Raw genomic sequence first — 22534 nt, forward strand, 5'->3', positions numbered from 1 at the left:
AGTGCAGGGAGGGGGGCAAACTTAGCTAATAGGCAATTAGGAGGAAAAAGTCTTTAGCTTGTCCTAACTGTGAATTTGGGCCCCTTGCTGTAGAGGATGAGAGCTGGGACAGGTTGATACGGCCAGCCTCCTTTAGGAGTCAGGACCCCATGGGACCGTGCTGGTTCTTCAGAAGAACATGCAGAGGGAGGGTACAGCGCCACGGGCTCCTTTGTGAGAGTCGCTGTGCAGGTGCCTTTCCTTCCTCTGCCGAAGAGCGTTTGCTCTAACAAACAGCAGGACATAAGGGGCTAGGGGATATTAACTTCCAGTCATATTTTGGGCAGCCCCCAGTCCACCTCTGTGCTTCCAGCCACAGGGAGGATGAGAAGATGGGCATGTTGTTGCGCACCCCCCCAAGGTTTCAATGTCTTGGTGCTCAGTACGCCCCAGCTTCACCTGGCTGAGGGGAAACCTGAAAGCAGATCTTCCAGGGAGCCGCAGCAGTGAAAGGGACGGGCATGTGGCCTTCTGTCGTGACCAGCAGGAGGTGGCAGCTGTACTTTAGAAAACTGAAATTTTGGATTTAGATTTTTACAGGAGCGGATAGGTTAGCTACAGATGCCTACATCTTCTGCTGGATGCAGTCCCAACTTTTCACCTAAAGGTGATCTTCAGCCCAGGCCCAGATCATCATCAGCAAGTTTAAACGTATCCGTTTTGTAATTAATTTCAATTACACTTTCCTGGTGCTTCAATGTATGTTCCTGAGGCTCCTAAGGCCCGTACCTTTACTGAGTCTCTCCACACTCAATTTGCCTATTGCCTGTGTTGTCCTCCTGTCATTTTCAGTGGTACCAGATGAAACTTTCAAAACTATTCAAAGCAATTCTCATGGAAAAAATACATATTCCTCACGAGCATCATTTCCATGATACAGTAAAATGGGAACATCTCACTGGTCAAGTTATCATTTATTTTATTCTAGTATATCTTCTTAAAATGATATTGTTATTACACTTAGCTTTTATCTAACGGAAGAGTTCATATTAGCATAGTAATGGCACTGAAAACAGCTAACAATCTTACATTCATGTTGCATGGGGGCAGGAAATAAGTTAACAAAAATGCAGCTGCCCAAAATCATATGCATTGATTAAAAAGCCATAAATGTGGCATATTGAGGGTGGTGTGGGGGGGTCACACTGTATATCTTCAATCAATGTGAATAAATGCTTTCCAGAGATATCATGCTTACTTTTGTCAAAGGGATCAAGTATTTTGTTTCATTTCTTGTAGGTGAAGGCAGAAGATGGAATATTCCATTATATGATTTGTTATTTTAAATATAAACAGAAGGCTATACAAGATGGAGGTAATTTGTGACCTGGTACGTTGTAAAAAATGACTTTGTAAACACTGATTTTCTCATCTTCTTCAATTTAACAACAGTTGTGGGGGGAGAAGAGACATTTCTTGGAGGGTGTGAGAAAGGGAAACAGGGGCAAGAACAATTTAAAAATAAAAAAAGGGTAAAAATTTCAACCTGATCCAATTTGTGGTTTGTAATGTTGCAATGAGCCATCTGAAGACTTCAAAATATTCAGCTGTGCAGGATGCCCCTTAGTGGTTGAATATAAACACTGTTGACAGAAGAAATAATTTTAAACATGGAAAAAACCACAAAAATAATATTTGTATTTAGTAATTGAGAACAAAGGATTTTAAACCCTAACGTATGCACAGAAGAGCCTACAAAGCCATGTTTACATAAAGCATCAGAAACAGGTGGAAAAATGCAAACCAATAGTAACCACATTCCTGAATAAGCTATTGCATCAAGTGAGAAGAACAAGAAAACAAGGGAAAAGGAGGGGGAAAAAGGTCAATCTCTATTTTTATTTTAATCAGGATGTATGTTATGGGATGAGTGGGCTTTGCAGAGGAATACGCTCAGATATTGAACTCTGCAACGAAACCCAACCCAATATTTTTACTGATACTTTCTAGAGTAGAGAGTTTCTGTACAGAATTACAAAGTTATCTGGTCTGGTGCCTTGGTTCCTTCCCAACACCATATGGATGGTGTAGCCTGCGGCCATCTCTGCTGTTGCAGAAGGCTACCAGCTTGTGTTAAAATACACAAACATTTCTACACAAAAGGCATCAAGAAATGTTTAAGATTCAATAGGAAAGGTTAGAGTGCACAAATTCGGTAATACACACAAATGTACATATCTAGTTAGATATAACGGTACAAAGAGTCTACGAGAGATGATTTTTGTTTGGTCTAACTCTTGTCATGAGGAATATATTGCTTCTAACTTTTCCTTTTCAAAACCAGTCTTTGCACAGGATTCAATTTGCAAAAGCTGCAACAAGGTGACACTGACGAAGCATGGCACCCCCATTGATCTGTTTACACCTACTCCGACTGTAACTGTATTTTATACCTTTAGATCTCTCTCTGTGTATACATTGGATAACAAAAGAAGTCCATTGTATTTACAGACAGTCCATCTTATTTGGAAATCTGATGCCTCTGCTAGGCATTATTCTTTTTTTCTTTCTTGAAGAAGTCTGTAATTCTTCCATCTTTTTAACTTTGCATGTAGAAATCACGGCTGCAAAGTGTGTCATTACCTCCACACTGGTAACTGAGGCAGAAAAGCCGCTCATCAGCACTACTGACATAAGCCTTCACTTCTCGGGTCACATCCAAATGCAGCTTAACGGGTCAAGGGAAGTCTCTTCTTTTGAGTTAGCTGGCGTGTGCTGTAGCTGGATATACTGATCCCAAACATTCCCAGCAGCAACGCCGCCCGTTGCAGCAGTGTGTCCGATGAGTTGATAACGATTTTTCCTGCAGCTTGAGTCTATGGGAGAAACAGGGCAAGTTACACGGTGATTCAGCTGAGTGCAACACAAAAGCGGGTCTTCGGAACCTACAAAGCACTTTTTTCTTCTCCGTCTCATTTAATATAGTATGACTCTGCTTTCTGCTGAAGAGTATTCGGCACAAACTATTGCACATTTTGGAAGGGCCCCCTTTTTATCACTTTGTAAAAGAAAGGACACATTCCTGATATGATTTTTCTTTCATTTGTAACTCATTGATTTCAGTGACTTTAATGGGGTTCCCTCTGGCTACTTGGCTGAGAGGGAGAGCTGAATCAGGCGTGGAGGCTTAGGCATAAAGAAGGGAATTTCTTGTTCTGTGAAGTACAAAGATCTCTCCTTCCCACAGATTAGCTACTAACACAGTGATGTTCCCTTGAATGTTAGTTATTAATTCAGGAAAGCAAGGCTAAAAGGGATCCTAGCTCCACAGGTAGGACTAGACCAAGCAGACAGTCTTAACACAGTCTCTTTGTCAAGTCCAACAAAGAAGCAGGAAATGCCAAAGTAAAGACAAAAAATTACTTATTTACTGATTATCTGAATAACAATCAGAAAAGAAATTAAATTACTCTTGCTTGCCTAGTACGTATGATACACTGACCAAGAAGCAGAAACACAGTTGCAAGGACTCCCTAGAGAGCAAAACACAAATTCCTATACATATTGGCGCTGTGAGTTAAAACATATCACGTGTCTTTCCAGTTGCAGCATTTCTTATATGAAATGATGACTAGGCCTCAAATAGTGATTTTTTTTATGCTTTCCCTTGCAGTCCATGGACAGAAAGCATGGCACCACTGACAGGAGTGACAGATTCCAAGGAGCCTGATTTTCACTTCCAGATTCTAGGTTTTTTATGTGAGCTTAAATAATCAGAGCTAAGTGCTCCAACCTTGATAAACGTGGCTGCCAGTGTGGCTACTTCAGCAGCAGAATAAATAAAGACAAAAGAAATGTCAAATAAAATTACTATGTAAGGTGATATCAAAAGATATGCAGGGAGGCGTGAAAGAAATTCACTGCTAGGACTGAAACACAGTATCCTTAGCTCAGCCTCTCAACTACTCAACTATCACCTCTCAGCTACTACAGTCTATGATTTTGGATGCAGATCACATTGCTAAAAACTGTGAGATTTTCCAACAAAAGGATATATACTCTGTAAATAAGGAAGATGCTCTACTTTGGTATATGTATTTTTGGGCTGTTTTATTCTCAACTATTTAGCTGATTTAAAACATTTTCTATGCATGCTTTTATTTTTTTCTTCATATAATGATTGATACTCTGGTCCCCCAATGTTCCAGAGGTCAACACTGATTGAGGTTTCTTTATCATAACCATAGAAGCTGGCTGAAGTCTTTCACTGACAGCTCATCTGAGTTGCTTAGGAACCCAGTGTCCTTCTTCCCATTAACATTTTCCTGCTGCCCCAAACACACAAAGCCATTGCAAGAGAAAATGATGGAGAAGTAGTTTCTGTTTAAGCACTGCAGAAACATAAACTCCTTCCAAGTATTCTGCATTCGGTATTCCAGCATGATACTGATTATCAAGAATTATCACAATTCATTTACTTTTCAGCAGAGGCTTAATTAAGACTTCTTTGAGTTGTTATGAAGTTAAACCCACCAGAAGCCAGTGTTCCATTGGGTTGGTCATGCAATAATTTGAAATAAAATCAGTGTGATCAAGGGAAATACTGGTATTTCAAAGACCTAATTAGAAGCGGAAAAAAAGACAGAATTTTCATACCTGCAACAACCTTATATAGCCAGGTGTCATTCTCCGGAGAGGAATAACCATGATTTCTGAGTCTTCATAGAATTTCAGCCCCTACAATTTTAGAAGACACAAAACATTACTAAATCCCAGGGATTTTTTACAAGTGGACCGCCTAATGAAACAGAAGATTTATTCTAGTATGGTTTGCTACAATGCCAAAAGCGCTCCAAGAAGCACGGTATGCAAACGTTTTTTCCTCACCTGACGCTCTTTTCCCTGGAGCCCTTTACATGCTTCAGGTCCCAGGGGAATATAAAGCCCAGCTCAGTTGCATAACCTGTCACATGGGATCTGTCTGCACCGCTTCGGTGTTGGCAGAGCCGTAACTGTCCTGCCTGGGGCCAGGTGTGTCTTGCGATATTGGAAGACTCTCTGGGAATGCCTGAAGCTCATTAAGAGAGCAATGCGACAGCTGACCTCCTTAAGAACAAAAGGGCCTAAGCCTGCTTTATAGATAGCCCTGGACTTAAAAAAAGGAGGTCATTATAGCATTTGGTATCGTAGAGTGACAATGCAAATAGGATTGGATGGCTTTTATGTAACTTAGAGCATATATTTATACCCATAGGACGACCTGACTGGGTAGGAAGCTTAATGCAGCCATGACCCGAGTTGAAAGGATGTGCTAACATAACAGGGTTGTTTGGAGGCACATTTAAAAATAACTTCTTTCTTTTCTGATAACATTCTCTTTTACTCAGCATTATGCATGTTCTTGCCCCTTTTTCTACTGCTAAAGGTTTACCACTAAAAAATACTTAATCTAATACTCCTTATTACTGTCATTACTATTTTCTGTTAACAGTGATTTCTTTTCACTGTAGTGAGCTTGGATTCTGTTCTGCTCCTGGGGTCATATAGTTCACAATGTGAGAAACAGTGGTAAATTCTAATCTACAAAATTAATTTCTCTTTCTTTTAGGAGTGTCCATGGATAGACTGTGCTGAGAAAGCTCCTTTTTCCCGTTATCAATACATGCAACCTTGAATAAGGATAGCAGAGCTGAATTTGGCTCCAGTTGCAGTCATACTTCTAAACATACAGGGTAAAAATCTTCAGGTGGTGTAAGTCAGTATAGCACCAGTGTGTACAGTGAGCCCACATTGCTTTTCATCACAAGTACTTCATAGAACAGCGCTGATTGACACCCCTGTAGTCTCTGCTACAGCAGCCTAAAGCTCTCTGAGAAATATTCCTGCTGTAAAAGAGCAGAAACATGAAATGTTTCTACTTGGAGAAATACTCTACACTACATTAGGTATTCCACAACGATACCACTTATCAAGAATTTTCATAACTCATTTACTTTTCAGCAGATGCTTAATTAATGCTTTATAAAGGAACGATGCTGTTTTCTTCTGAGGCTCTGGCTTACATAGCACGCAGTGGGCAGATCTCATGTTCCTCTTGCCGTACCACATTTATACCACGTGAATCCCATCGGCACCAGTGGAGCTATGTCTCATTCACAAAAAAGGTAACTTGAGTTGAACTAGTCCTAGAGCGCCAATCTAAATACTAAAAGCAAGAGACTGGGAACCTGCCAATCTGTTGTTGGGTTTTTTTAAAAAAATATGCAACTCGCACAGTGACCCCATGCTAAACCTTAAATGCTGTATACCTTAGCTATAGGAAATACTGTATTAACAGGAAACAGTCAACTTAAAATTGGGAGCTGACTGAAGTTAATGGAAAGCGTATCGGTAAATACAAGTCACCGTACCTGCCCAAAAGCATTTGGAATGAAAATCTAGACTATAAAAAGGCAAAGGCTTTTTTCTTGTTCTTGTTTCTCACTGTATGCCCCATGCTAACTTTCCTGCACAAACAGGAGCGCGCCTGGGCTTGCTGCCCAGAGCAGGACAAGGCTAACGCTGCAGAGTCCGTGTTCCTCTGGAAATACACAGAACTCTGAGTTTTTCCTTTAAATTTCCTTTAAATTTAAAAGGGAAGGGAAAGAGTATGCCTTGAATGCCACAGCTGTCTTTAAAAATTATTTCCTGGCCATGCTCAACACAGCTGAATTGTACAACGTTTTCTGTAATTGTAGGTGTTACCAAAATCTGTACTACTTTCCCGAGGACTCTGAAAGAATAACCCTCCCAGGCTGCTTCAGGAGAACTTTGAACAAACAAGGGGCTGCCTCTGTTCCTTTCGAAGTTGAAGCCTCTGAGAATTGAGTCCTGACTGCCACAACGCAGAGATGAACGTGCCTCTCCTGGGCAGGGGACCGGCTAACGGAGGAGGAAAAGCACAAGCAGCAAAGGGCTCTCTTGGCAAATACACAGGGATCCCATGTGCAGTGCAGACTACTCGCCTCATTCATCTGCTGATGCCTTCACTGCTTGATGGAGACACTGTTTTCTAACAGGCATCAAGCAGATAAGAATGCAAATGATATGCTGACATCCTCCCCATCCCAAAAATAAAGGCGAGGGACACTTTGAACCCAGTTGTCAATATTACCACCTTATGCTCTATTTCCATTAAGAGGAGAAATCAATAACTAACTTAAACGTTCCTTTGCTGTAATCCTGTGCCTTTGGAAGCAGCAAGGGCTGTTTCCCCAAATGCAGCAGGAATCAACCAACAGGAACAACTTATTTTCACAGCATTAGAAGCCCCTCCTTGACTGGCACTCCCCGAAAAGCAATTTGTGCTGCCTGTGCTGCCCATGAGTGCGTCCCTGCCTTTCCGGAGCACGGTGCAGGGTCACTCATGTTAGCATTGCCCGCCACAGCTCGGTGGCAAGCAGCAGGGCAAGCATAGCAGCATGGGGCTCAGGCCCCTGCTCTTTCAGTAGGTTTTGTGGCCCACACCAAGTCCATGCTGTTGACCACTCCAATACAGATGCCTTTAGGCTGAAACTACACTGTAATCATAGAATCCTAGAATCATTTAGGTTGGAAAAGACCCTTAAGATCATCGACTCCAACTGTAAACCTAACACTGCCAAGTCCACCACTAAACCATGTCCCTAAGCTTGAATTTATTTCTTATCTTTTCAATTACCTCCAGGTCAAACAAGATATTTACTGAGTAACCACAATTAAGCACATTGGCAGGAGACCTCCAGCACACTCTTTCTCGGGTGAATGTTGTAAACAAAGCTCTGTGCTTGCAAGATATACAAGATACAAGCCTTTCAAGCTTTGGTCTTGAACTGACCCCATGTCTTTCACATTCTTGGATGACAAGCTGCAACGGGGAAAAAAAGAAAAGTTATCTCACCAACATCTTTCCAGAATGAGTTACTGCTTGTTGGTTTGGACACTCTTCTGATACTACTCACTGCAACTGAGTGTTGTACTCAAACAGTCATTTGCCCTTTCCATAGGAAATGACTGATTTTTGCATTAGAGATTAGTGATTATAGTACACCGCAAAGGTGCCAGAGACAGGGTCAGTAGCCTCATCAGAAAAAGATGTGAGAAGTATTGTCCAGTTGATTAAATCCCAATAAAAGTTGCAAATGTCTCTTCAGAAAAGGGATCCGTACTGCTCTCTTCTGCCAATCAGTTCTTGCCATCATGGACCCTTGCAGCTGCCAGAATAGTGATGGCATGTGGCACTTGAGAGACTCTGGATGCTAGTGGGTCCTGACTCTCACCCCTATGGCAGTCCATTGCATACATTTAGACATGCTATTTTCCCTCTGCTTTCTTATTCCTCAAACAACCCTATTTCTAAAAAATTTTGTAGCCAACCTGAAGCAGAGGGAGGGAGGAGTGAGGCAAGCTGGTAGGGTGTGTGAGTTAAACCACAGGCAACAGCAGCTGGGGAGAGCAGTTTCTCTTACACCTGTGTGGAAGCCCAGACTATGGAGTTGCAGCCAACAGATGGTTGTTACGCAAAGGATGTCCAGACAGGTTCACACGCACAAGGATCCATCAGTGGGGTCTGCAGCTCACAGCATGCATGGAGTTGCTTTTGGTGAAAAATGGAAATGACAGAGGAAGGGAGAGGTGAGGGAAGGTGAGAGAGATAAAATAAAAAAGGGGAAAAAAGGGAAACTCAGTGGCCAGCCGGAAAGAGGTGATGGGAGTCCCCAGGCAAGCAGCCTCCCCAAGGCTCCCCTCCAGTGTAGCAGAGTTGCCGCATAAAGTCCCTTGCAGAAAGTACACAAGTCTCACTGGGACCTGCTCAAACTGCTGTTGGTGGTTCCTGCTTGCGATGCTGTTATCGCTGACTGGTGTGTGCTGACCTACTGCTACACTCCGTGCACGTGTATTATTTGGGCCCCAAGCGACGGCGGGAGAATCGGGGGAAAGGCAGGTGATTCTCCTGCTGCCACAGTCACTTCCTATCAGAACCCGCCACAGCCACATGACTGGCTTTGCTGGGGCAAGGTCACGAGAACGACAGTGCAAGAGCAAGAACACGAGACCAAGGAGGGGAAAATCCTGGCCCACGGGCAGCTGGGGTGATGGGCACCCCCCACTGTCAGGGGAAGGCAGGCTGCACACCTGCAGACAGGAGGCTCTCGGCAGCACGAAGGCTAAGGCACCTAAGGCAACGCGGTGGTAAATGTACATGCTTACAGGCAACCACTATCTGCTCAAGTGGTTGGAGCTGACGTCTCCCAACAGTTCTTGCTCCTACCTGACGGATAAAGATTGCAGACAGAACACTGCAGGGCATTGCCTATGTGCGGTCGCATTTCTGAACAATAAACTGGTTTAAAGCAAGACTCTCCACTGGCTTCGAGGGTCATCAGCTTGATTTATTCTAGGCCTTCCAAACTGATATAGGGGCAGCATGTTAAAAGAGGATTTCCCGTAAAGCACACACAATTTTAAGTCTATACCTGGACAGCAATAGCTAAATGTATTATTTTGAAGTCAAAATTTTGAAAATAATTCAGATATTTAACTAAAGAAGTACCTTCCAAAATTAATCATTCGTACATAGGCCAGGATGGAAGAATACGGGCAGGATTCTGAACCTACCCATGGCTTCCACTGAGGCTCTTTGTGTGGGATAGGAGTAAACACCAAGTGCTGTCAGTGTAGTCAAATAAATGAACAAAACCATATAAAGAAAACAAACCAGCAGATCTTCTTCTACACACAACCGTATGACTAATCCTGGGCTTTTTGACTTAAACAGTTACTGGATCTGAGAGTACATCCTCTCAAATCATTCTGTGCAGTACTTAAAAATTAGAGCTAATCTAAAAGGAATTTTGCCTAAACCAAAGGTAACTAAAACACCAGCTCTGTAGGGGTAACAGGACTGGGCACCGTCAGCTCATAGAAGAAAGAGATGGTCCTGCCACAAAGAGCCTACAGTCCGTGGGGAGGCAGATGGATGCCAACAGATGGAGGAGCACAGGGAAACAAAGAGAATCTATTGCTTGGCATGTGAGGCAATGTTCTCAGCTCGCTCACAGTCAGATTGTTTCCAAATTTCTGTAGGCGTTGCAGCAAAGCACAGCGTTAAGGAGGGATGTGAAGGTGGTTAATGAATTTTAAGATGATCAGGCAGGCAAGGAACAGGAACAATGTTAGTCATATTGTTGCATTACACAGCAGTATCTTTGTGGAGCACAGAATTAGGGAGATGTATTGGAATATGTTGATGACAGAAGTAGGAAACACTGTCAATAAAAGAAGACTGCAATACTGTGTAGATGAGCTGAGGCACAGACAGACAATTGCAGATAGTTCAGTCCTCAAAGTCATCTAAGGTTGCAGATAGACAGCAGCAAGAGATTGTGTTGGTGAGTCTTATGGAGTTGCCATTGAAGTAGTTTAAACTACTCATTTATTTCCTGCTGAGAATTGACTCATTCACATCCCACAGCTCCACTGCCAAGCAGTTACTCCTGTATTTGCAGCCTGCCTACCCATACTGCTTTGATGCCATTGAGGGACGAAATAATAGAAACAGAAAAATTTAACAGCAAAAGACTTAACAGCAGAAAATCAAGTTAATTTCTGCTACAGAGAAAGGACAACTTCTGCCATGAAATAAAATTTTATGTTAGAAATTGCTGCAGTTTGTATCTGTTAGGAACTACAGGAAAAAAAAAGAATCCTGGAATGTTTTTTTGAAGTATTTCCAAAGCAAAGGCAGGTAAGCGCTACTGTCACTGGCAGCAGCATAGGTGTAGCACAAAGGCACTAGCACGGCTCATCTGGAGCCCAGTTCTGGTCAAGCAGCGCTGGTTCCCCCTCTCCTAACTCCAGACATGGCTAGCGCAGATGCCTCGGATCTAGTTGCTCTAAACTCCCACTATAATTTACCTATTTTAGATGTTCATGTTAAGATCAGGAAAAGAAGTGATGCTTGATAGTACAGTGAGCTAATACAGCTAGTGCAGACACAGATATCAATAGTGTAAATACAGCCAGTCACAGGAACTGCACCCCACTGATTACAGCAGGAGAATTCAAAGTGAAGCTGGTATGAAGAACAGCTACTAAGATGACCATAGCAAATAAAAAGTATGTATTACAAGAAGAACCTATAAAAAAATGTTTAACCTCACAAAAGGATCATCAAACCCTTCCTCTCCTCTTAGATACTGATGAGCAGTGATGATGTCCTTGAATACGGATTTTTGCCTCATTCCCAACTATTGGATGCGGTCAATAGCGTAGCATCATCTCCCCTTGCTCAGGGGAGGTCTTCATAGAGGAAAAGCAACACTGATAAAATTGAATGGCCCACTACACATGGAAAAGCCAACACATGAGAAGGACTGCATTTAAGGCCCTGCATGAACAGGTGCTATCCGACCTGATGTGCAAGTACAGCATCTTTGGGTGGACCACCTGCAATGTCCCAGTAGATGGTCATTGCCCTACAGAACATTGCCAGTCCTGACTGCTACTGATCCGTGAGCGATCAGTTGGGTGAATAAACTCACTGTCAGTTTTTCTGTAGCTAAGGTGTGTACTAGTACAGATGTATTTATTCATTTTACAACTGAAAACTGAAAAGACCCAACCAAAATGAAAAAAACCCGACCCCAAACCAAGAATATAAACAATGGGCATTAATAGAGAGACTTGGGGTCTTGCAGGTCTGAAGAACTTAATGGAAGCTAGCACCTTTCAAAAAGGTCCTGCTACACTCAAGCCAACCACTGGCAACTCTAATGTTTGGGTCCACCTTAATAATTCATACAACTTTGCAGAATCTGTTGGTTGGACTGCGACAGAAAACTGGTCTAGCAGATATAGGCAGGATGAAGCTTGTCTGCCTCTGCTGTGCAAGTGACATTGCATCACAAGCACCTCCCTGTTGTGTCTTTTGCTTAATACCCACTCCTGGAGTGTTTAAAACATATAGCAGAATAATAGCTGTTTTTCTTGAGCAACACCTTTATACATTGCTGCTTCTGAGGCGGGTTCAGAAATCAAGGAGCACAACACGCTACCAGAGAAGCTGGAACACTATGGGCTGTTCTCATTGGCCTGAGAGTTATCTGGGTGCATATTAGTAAAAAGATTTATCTATAGCTATTTTTCTGGGAAGCAGAAAATTCTGTCCACATCTGGCAGACAGTGGACAGGCTTCCAGTAGAGGTCCTGAGTCCCAGTTAACCCTGGAAACAGTTGGTAATAGAGTTCCATTTTTCTCACAAGTGTAATGCACTGTCTTGCAATGATCCCAGTATTCAGAGCACGCGCCAACCACTTCAGCAAGGTAGCGCACTGGAAGGGCACACAATGCAATCCTGACAGTTTGTGAAGAAGGTGGGTATCATCATTTAACATAATGCCATTTTTTTCAGCTACCAAGGCACTGCTGATCTGACTAGGGAAGCCTATGGCACACCTGTGGATAGATCTGGATACATTAAGACTCACAAGACACATCATTACTCAAGAGCACATCCACTCCTGTTATTACGTGTGCCAATTAGCTGCTGTTAATCCAAGACAATACATTGTTTGTTGCTCTAAAGGAGTGACATACAATAGCTGCTATTTTGCAAAGAAACAAGGCATTAGGCTCTTTCCTGTGAAGAACCTGCAATTTCCTTTCCGTTTAGAAGAGGTGGAGCAAAGACGGATGAGCTTCTTAAGGAGCAAGGCATGTCCTCTCACTCTGCTCTGCTCCCCAAAGTCCACTAAAATGGGTATCTACTTCAAGACACCCACCAGATATTGGCTCCTGTGCCAGGCTGAACATGTGTTCCTGGCTAGCCAGTCCTCAGTGGGTGTTTTTCACTGTGACAGTTGATATGAGAAATTATATTACAATCTGTGATAAGAACTCTTCACGTTGTGTCCTTTGCTGCTTCTGTGGCTGATGAGACAAAAAGCTGGACTGTCAGACTCCATGTCCTCATGGGTCCCTCACTCCATCTGCAGAGGGTCCCAGATCATGAGAGGCTCCATCACAGCATCCCAAATATCTTCTGCAGCTTGCAACCTGCATAGAGTTGTAACCTGTCCAATGCACATATACACACAGCCCAGAATGAATATGAAGTTTTGAATTTGAACCACTTGTTTGTAAAAAGCTGGACAGATCATTCCCAGCAGTTCTGTACTGCTGCTGGGAAATTTTCTCATCAGTAAAACTGTGCACATGAGCAGGTGCATATGCAACTATTGAGCCGGGTTCTTCCTCCTCCTCCTCTACATCCCACATTGCAACCCTGTTACACACATGCCAAATCTTCACAGTGAATCACACAAATGAGAGAGCTTAAGAAGCAGCCTTCTGACATGTAATTCCAGAAATGCAGGTATTTGCATATTGCAGCTGAGGATAGGCGGCCATGAGATCTCCTGTGATGCCTGCAAATGACTGGGAGGCTTGCAAAGGCCTGCCATATTTTATGTATGAGAAAGACCCTAACATACAGTATGCTGTGCTTTTCTGTAGCTAGGGACATTTTTAATTTGTTTCAGAGCACAGCCACAGTGTGAAAAAATAGCCACAGTAGGGATGTTTGGGATATCAGGACTCTGGAACGGAAAAGGATTCATTCTAAGAAGATAACAGAGGTACATTCAAAGCATGACCACCATTTTGGTTCTAATTCTAAAGCACTGATTTACAACAGAAGCACACAACTTCAGTCAATCATTTCACTGGTACCTCTGTTCGTTTCAAACAAAATTTTCAGATACTCAAAATGTGTGGGTTACTATATTCCATATGGCTTTATAAATTGTGAGTCATGAATCCTACAATGATTTTTTTTTCCTCCTTTTTTTAAAACCCAAACTTCAAGGTCTACACTTCAAAGCACCTGATCCACCTTCTAAACAAACCTGTAGAATCTTCTTTTTGGAAGGGCTGGAACTTCTTCTACATGTGATGACAGCTGAAATGAATGTGGAGCTATTATCAAAATGTAGAATTTTATTGAAATTTACCATTCCTGCATAAGCAAATGTATCTGAACATTGAGAAGTTCTGAAGTCTTCCTTAGTGGTCTGCTAGGAAAGTTACTTACATTTAGTGGTAATGGATATCTACATCTGTAACATACAAAAACGGTTTCTAATTTAGAAACTGTAAATGCTTTGATCCATCCTTGCAGATAAAAAGGCCTGAATATATATTGCTGTATGCTGTGTATTTCCAATGCAACAGGCTTATGAATTAGTCCACCCAAAACACAAAATGTCTGTAAATTCTCTTATAAGACTTTAAACCGCAATATAAGAAGATATAAATTACTGGAGCCTTTCAAGTATGATAGAAAACGCTTCAAAGCTTTAAATTAAATTACATAGCTTTAGTGGGAACCTTGCTAGTTGAATTTCTGTTCTCGCACACTTTCTGACATGTCCCCTTGTTTTGTTTCCTTGTAATTGCCTTCACATTGCTGATCACACAAGGTTCCCGTCCCTTACTATCTGTATTCCTATTTAAATGTTCTAATCCCTTAAAGACACATCTATTATTTCTGGCGTGCCATTGTGCCAGCACAGTTGTGGCTATTTAGCACGACTGATAATCTACTTTCAGGCATAATCCTGTGTAAAGGTACATGTCTTCTGTTGTGAACTCTCCAGCTGAACACTAGAAGATTCTTTCATCAACTTAAGAAGAGGGTAGAACAATCTATGCAGGAAATAAAGCATGAAAAATACATTAATCAAGAGAGTAGCATTTCTATAATGTTTATTTTTTCATTAGGTAGTCTTTATTCTGATTAAGCGTTGTGGCTGTCTGACTGTGAGGCCAACCAGAAATGATTAAAACAGAATTCAAATTACCTAGAAGTGGAAAACAAAACAAGAGGGGAACAGTAGTGAACATTTGCACTTTAGGACTTAGCATGGAGTTCTCTCTTCAGAGATCATATTTCCCATGGCACAACACTAACAGCTCACTAGGACCAGATGGTATTCACCTAAGAGCTCTAAACCAACCGAAGGATGAAATAACACAACTGCGAGCCGTGGAGTGTAACCTCTCACTGGGAATTGTCTCAGTGTCAGGGGATGGGAAGGTGGTGAAATGGCTAATTTTTACAAAGGATTCCAGGGGTGATCTGAGGAACTACAGACCAGCGAACCTGATGTCCTTGTTCAGCAAATCATAGAATCATAGAATTGTTTAGGTTGGAAAAGACCTTTGAGATCATCAAGCCCAACTGTTAACCTAGCACTGCCAAGTCCACCACTAAACCATGTTCCTAAGCACCACCTCTACACGTCTTTTAAATACCTCCAGGGACGGTGACTCAACCACTTCCCTGGGCAGCCTGTTCCAATGCTTGATAACCCCTTCAGTGAAGAAATTTTTCCCAATATCCAATCTAAACCTCCCCTGGCGCAACTGGAGGCCATTTCCTCTCATCGTATCACTAGTTACTTGGGAGAAGAGACCGACACCCACCTCACTACAACCTCCTGTCAGGTAGTTGTAGAGAGCGATGAGGTCTCCCCTCAGCCTCCTTTTCTCCAGGCTAAACAGTCCCAGTTCCCTCAGCGACTCCTCATAAGACTTGTGCTCTAGACCCCTCACCAGCCTCGTTGCCCTTCTCTGGACACGCTCCAGCACCTCAACATCCTTCTTGTAGTGAGGGGCCCAAAACTGAACACAGTATTCGAGGTGCGGCCTCACCAGTGCTGAGGACAGGGGCACGATCACTTCCCTACTCCTACTGGCCACACTATTTCTGATACAGGCCAGGATGCCATTGGCCTTCTTGGCCACCTGGGCACACTGCCAGCTCATGTTCAGCCGGCTGTCGACCAACACCCCCAGGTCCTTTTCCTCCAGGCAGCTTTCCAGCCACTCTTCCCCAAGCCTGTAGCGCTGCATGGGGTTGTTGTGGCCAAAGTGCAGGACCCGGCACTTGTCCTTGTTGAACCTCATACAGGTGGCCTGGGCCCATTGATCCAGCCTGTCCAGGTCCCTCTGCAGAGCCTTCCTACCCTCGAGCAGATCAACACTCCCGCCCAACTTGGTGTCGTCTGCAAACTGACTGAGGGAGCATTCGATCCCCTCGTCCAGATCATCGATAAAGATATTAAACAGAACTGGCCCCAATACTGAGCCTCGGGAACAACACTTCTGACTGTCCACCAACCGGATTTAACTCCATTCACCACAACTCTCTGGGCCCGGCCATCCAGCCAGTTTTTGACCCAGCGCAGAGTCCACCTGTCTAAGCCGTAAGCAGCCAGTTTCTCCAGGAGAATGCTGTGGGAGGCAGTGTCAAAGGCCTTACTAAAGTCCAGGTAGACCACATCCACAGCCTTTCCCTCATCCACTAAGCAGGTCACCTTGTCATAGAAGGAGATCAGGTTAGTCAAGCAGGACCTGCCTTTCATAAACCCATGCCGACTGGACCTGATCGCCTGGTTGTCCTGTACATGCCGTGTGATGGCACTCAAGATGATCTGCTTCATAACCTTCCCTGGCACCGAGGTCAGACTGACAGGCCTGTCGTTCCCTGGATCCTCCTTCTGGCCCTTCTTGTAAATGGGCATCACATTTGCTAACCTCCAGCTGGTTAGCAGTCCCAGTCAGCTGGGACCTCCCTGGTTAGCCAGGACTGCTGATAAATGATTGAAAGAGGCTTGGTGACCACTTCTGCCAGCACCCTCACTACCCTTGGGTGGATCTCATCTGGCCCCATAGACTTGTGTGCATCTAAGTGGTGTATCAGGTCGCTAACCATTTCCCCTTGGATTATGGGGGCTTCATTCTGCTCCCCATCCCTGTCTTCCAGCTCAGGGGGCTGGGTAGACCCTGAGAACAACTGGTCTTACTATTAAAGACTTAGGCAAAGAAGGCATTAAGTACCTCATCCTTTTCCTCATCCTTTGTCACTATGTTTCCCCCCGCATCCAATGAAGGATGGAGATTCTCCTTAGCCCTCCTTTTGTTGATAATGTATTTATAAAAACATTTTTTATTGTCTTTTATGGCAGTATCAGTAGGAAACATTGCAAGGAAGAGAATGAGCAGACACATGGAAAAATATATTGGGAAGCACTCCATTAAGCTTCTGTAAAAGGAAGACATACCTCACAAGCCTATTGGCATTTTTTTTGAGGAATCGACAAATAAGCGGACAAGGTGTACTAAAGTGCATTTTTAAAATTCATTGGGAAAAAAAAAGCTCTTAAAAAGGAAGTCTCATGGGCTAAGAAGATCCTCATTTGAATGAATAAGCAATTAAAAGATACAAAAGAAAAAGCAGGAATGCAGAGTTTTCCCACTGGAAGGAAGTCACCAACACAATCCTCTGGGACTTTGTGCCAGGATCTGTGCTGCTCAGCAAAGTCCTAAATGACCTGGAAAAGGTGATGAATAACAGGGAAGCAGAGACTGCTGATTCCACTACAGTTATCACAGGGACTAAAATTGAAAGCTGACTGTGCAGTGCTGCAGAAGAGCACTACGATCACGAACAACTTGTGATAAAATGGCAGATGAAATTCCGTGTAGCGTATTGCAAAGTGGTGCACATAATTACTTAAACTGATAAGGACCGTTCAGGAATGAAATAACAGTTCTGTGAAGATGTCAGCTCAGTACCCAGTAAGGGGTCAAAAAAGCAACTGAATTATTTGGAAAGGACTAGAGAACAAATCAAAGCACACTTCAAAAAATGCATGGTGAACCTGCATTTTTAGTAACATGGGCAGTTTTGGTCCTCCCATCTCTGAAAGGATGAAGCAGACTTGGAAAAGATACAGGAAAGGGCAAAAAGGGTATAAAGAAAAGTAGGAAAAGTTTCTTTATGAAGAATGAGCAAACAGGACCCTTCAAGGTGGATGTGTCCTTTTACTCTTCTTCCCTGCTTCCTTACCTCCTCTATATGTCTTCCTCTCCCTCTCATGTTACCGTGTTCTTACCAACACTTCCATAGTCTTCCCAGACCTGCAGGCAAATGGAGGGTTTGAAATACAAGCTGTTGGGATTTTCTTTCCTCACTCAGAGTTAGAGGGAGGGCTTCCTCTGATCTTCCCATACTCCTTCTCCAAGGCAGGAAATGCATAAGGATTCACTGCCCCCCTGCCCCAATACACAAAGGAAAAAAAACCCGCCTTTGAGTTTTTTACCTCCTTCCCGCATCATAGCCTTGTCAACAAGATTTTTACTGACTGATTATCAGACATTGACTTCTCCGTTTCGGAGGCAGAAAGACTGCTTTCAGCGCATGACTTCTCTGTGAATTAGGAACTGCTGTGACAGATTGTCCCACCTTGAAGTTACTTTCAGAGCTGATTGTAAACTCCTCCCATTTCACAGCTTATAGAAATCTCAGTCAACTGCTTTTCCCTGATGGCAAGGTGGTACTACTAGTTAAGCATGGTTCAGTCTTACGTCTCACTTATGGGAACTTTGTGTCAACTTTATTTGGAAACGAGCACAAGTACTACAATAGCCAGGGGGTGCAAATGCCCTGGCTGCTTCATCTTAAAATTTAGCTCTGACCAGCTTTTGACTCTGATGGAAAACTACTCCAACTTGAAAGACATGTTCATGGATTCCCATTCATTTGAGCTAAAGACAGATATTCAGTTACTGAGAAACGCACTGCTTCAATCCTTGGCTCATACCACTTCAAAGACCAACGCACAGTTCAGTTCAGTTTCAGGACTGACCGGCTGTGGGCTGGAAGCTGCCGTTTGTATAGGCTCTACAAAGACTTCCCATGAGGTGCCTATCAATTCATTCCTATGAGCTTCTATGCAAAAGCCTTTGCCTGCCAGAGACGATTTGGTTTTTACACTGGTCTATAGGAAGTGCCCAATTATACAGATTATGCAGAATCCTCCTTTGCTTGGTTCCCTACAGTCTGAAGCACTCATCTTCGTTAACTTAGTGTCACGTATTTTTGTGAGCGTTAAAAACTCTGTGGAAGGTTGAGTGTAGCATTGTGGAAAAAAGGTTGCCAGTCACTATAAAAATGCAAAGCACAACCAAGGGAGGGTACTTTAATTTCGGATAGACAGCTGTAAAATTGCTTAGCAAAGACAGTTGGAAATTTGTTTGCATTTCTTCCCAATTGCAATGCAGAGGTGAATGGCTGTGCACTGATAAAGCCATCTGTCTTGTGGGTGCCTGGAGGAAACCTCTGCACCAAAGCAATATTGCCAATTTTATAGTTAATATCCTGGTGCACAATACTCTTGAGCTGAGAGCTGGACTGCAGCCATTTCCGCCGCCTTAGGGCATACCACAGAACAGCACGCTCAGTTGTAATGACTCTTGCTCACAAGCACAGGCTGCCAGATTGGGAAAGGGAATAAATATCCCTGCAGGGCACAATGGCAATGCGAGCACACCATTCCGTGCACTGAGATAATATTCAGGTCCACGGACTCAGATTTGAACCGAGGGGAGGGGAGGGGAGGGGAGGGGAAGGAAGGGAAGGGGAGGGAAGGGAAGGGGAAGGGGAAGGGGAAGGGGAAGGAGAAGGAGAAGGAGAAGGAGAAGGAGAAGGAGAAGGAGAAGGAGAAGGAGAAGGAGAAGGAGAAGGAGAAGGAGAAGGAGAAGAGAAGGAGAAGAGAAGGAACAGGAACTGTGGGTAGAATGCTTTTATTGGGTAGGTTTTTCAGATGACTTGCTTATCTTGGATATTCACAAAGAATAACAACAACAATTTAGGGGCTCATCAAAAAAGAAAAAAAGGTGGTAAAGACTGGCCTATTTTGGATTTCCAACAGATAGTTTCATGGTTTTTGTAGTATTATAGGGTTCTTTTCAGACTTCTTTGGTTGACTTCAAACAAAATACCATGCAAGAAACTGCTGTACAAAGCATCCATGATTTCTGGATACCAGTAATTCCTATGATTTGGATCAGCCTTGGACAACCGGAGCTGCATCAAGGTTGATAGAGAAGACCCTTAGTTATTATTCAAAAGACTAATTACCCTCTTAGAGATACTTGCTCAATGACATCTCACCTTTGTGACTTTTACCTCCCAAGTTTCCCACCACTCTCATTTGAAAGTGCAAGTCTCAGGTTATCCATGAGAATGTTGTTAAGCACAGCGCAGAACGAGTCTGCAAATCACCACCACAACCTACAAGGGAAAAGCTACACTCACATAGCCCCATCTCTCCTTCCCTCCTGTTCACATCACCTTGGTAAGTCACTGCTGCCAGTTGCTTCCCAGGATCTGCCCATGTTCACATTCTCATCCTATGGTACCTGCAAGGTAGTTTGAGACTGCTTTTCACTCTGTGAAACAGGGCAAGGCCTTGCAAATTATGGAGAAAGTGGATGGCCATGGGACTTCTAGAAACACAACACTCAGCTAAGTTTTTGTTTCTCAGGTACCCTGACAAGGACACCTGAAATGTTTTTGGCTTGATATTGAACTTTGAGATTTTTTGCTTATGCATAAGGGAATCAGACTGAAAGAAAGGATGTTGCCAGGGCACTTTGACAGAAACGCTGCTTTTTTCCCTAAGGCTTCCAGTGCAGGGGAGAGTTAAGGAACCTTTTGGAATCCTGCAAGGCATGTTCTGTGTTAGCACAGAGCCAGAACCTGGGAGCTGGAGGCTCTATGCTGTTTGTATGCAAGGGGTTTATACAGCCACAGGTCAGATTCTGGCTAGGGCAATTAGACTTTCCTCAAATAAAGCAGCAGAACTGCATTCACCAGCTTTATTCACACTGAGAAAACAAATCAATGTATCACTCTGAATATCTCTTGTCTTTGGCTCTTATCTTTGGCAAGTCCATGGGACTCGCTTTGAGAAACCTGGTCTACTGGGGGCTGATGGGGTCCATCTGTCAGAGAAGGGGAAGAGCATCTTCAGTCATAGGTTTGCCAAGCTGGTGAAGAGGGCTTTAAACTAGAGATGCCGGGGGAGGGGAACCTCAATCCATCCCACTCCTACCAGTTTGATGCCAGGGCCAGCAAGAGATGCCCAGAGCCTGGAGAAGGAACACAGGTCAGCAGGAGAGCGCCTGAAGAGCAGCACAAAGGAACTCCAGGCATTAAGACAGCTTCATCGGGGGCTCAACTTAAATGCCTCTATGCAAACGCACGTAGCATGGGGATTAAACAAGAGGAATTAGAGACGTGTGCACGCCTGCAGGGCTATGACCTTATTGGCATCACGGAGACATGGTGGGATGGCTCCTACGATTGGAGTGTTGGGATGGAGGGATACAAGCTCTTTAGGAAGGACAGACAGGGGAGACGAGGAGGGGGTGTTGCCCTCTATGTCAATGACCAGCTGGAGTGCAGGGAGCTCTGCCTGGGGATGGGTGAGGAGCCAACTGAGAGCTTGTGGGTCAGAATTAAAGGGAAGGCAGGGACAGGTGACATTACGGTGGGGGTCTGCTACAGGCCACCCGACCAGGAAGACCGAGTGGATGAGGCCCTCTATAGACAGACAGGAGCAGCCTCACGCTCACAAGCCCTGGTCCTCATGGGGGACTTCAACCACCCCAATATCTGTTGGAGGGACAACACGGCAGGGCGTAAGCAATCCGGGAGGTTCCTGGAACGCATCGATGATAACTTCCTTCTCCAAGTGGTAGAGGAGCCAACGAAGAGAGGTGCTATGCTGGGACCTTGTTCGTACCAACAAGGAGGGGCTGGTGGGGAATGTGAAGCTCAAGGGCAGCCTGGGCTGCAGTGACCATGAAATGGTGGAGTTCAAGATCCTTAGGGCAGTGAGGAGGGCGTACAGCAAGCTCACTACCCTGGACTTCAGGAGAGCAGACTTTGGCCTCTTCAGGGATCTGCTTGGTAGAGTGCCATGGGACAAAGCCCTGGAGGGAAGAGGGGCCCAAGAAAGCTGGGTAATATCCAAGGATCACCTCCTCCAAGCTCAGGAGCGATGCATCCCAACAAAGAGGAAGTCAGGCAAAAACACCAGGAGGCCTGCAGGGATGAACAAGGAGCTCCTGGACAAACTCAAACACAAAAAGGAAGCCTACAGAGGGTGGAAGCAAGGACAGGTAGCCTGGGAGGAATACAGAGAAATTGTCTGAGCAGCCAGGAATCAGGTTAGGAAAGCTAAAGCTCTGATAGAATTAAATCTGGCCAGGGACATCAAGGGCAACAAGAAAAGACTCTATAGGTACATCGGGGATAAAAGGAAGAGAAGGGAAAATGTGGGCCCTCTCCGGAATGAAATGGAAGACTTGGTTACCCGGGACACGGAGAAGGCGGAGGTACTCAATTACTTTTTTGCCTCGGTCTTCACCGGCAAGTGCTCGAGCCTCACTGCCCAAGCTGCAGAAGGCAAAGGTGGGGACTGGGAGAATGAAGAGCCACCCACTGTGGGAGAACACCAGGATCGAGACCATCTAAGGCACCTGAAGGTGCACAAGTCCATGGGACTCGATGAGATCCATCCGCGGGTTCTGAAGGAACTGGCAGATGAAGTTCCTAAGCCACTCTCCATCGTATTTGAGAAGTCGTGGCAGTCCAGTGAAGTTCCCACTGACTGGAAAAGG

At 44.1% G+C, this 22534-nt stretch overlaps 1 protein-coding gene across 2 annotated transcripts in view; it reads right to left on the minus strand.

The window, feature by feature from the left end:
- Nucleotides 1–980: 980 nt before the first annotated feature.
- ERICH1 (glutamate rich 1) overlaps nucleotides 981–22534 on the minus strand; it is a 103036-nt gene continuing 81482 nt past the window's right edge. For both annotated transcript variants that reach the window (XR_012994857.1, XR_012994856.1), the window contains 2 exons: nucleotides 4636–4716; nucleotides 981–2855 (listed from right to left, as the gene is read on the minus strand). The gene's annotated coding sequence lies outside the window, so the exon portion shown is untranslated. The remainder of the gene's footprint in view (nucleotides 2856–4635; nucleotides 4717–22534) is intronic.

The sequence above is a fragment of the Aptenodytes patagonicus genome, chromosome 3 (genome assembly GCF_965638725.1).
Source record: "Aptenodytes patagonicus chromosome 3, bAptPat1.pri.cur, whole genome shotgun sequence".
Taxonomy (NCBI): Eukaryota; Metazoa; Chordata; class Aves; order Sphenisciformes; family Spheniscidae; genus Aptenodytes; species Aptenodytes patagonicus.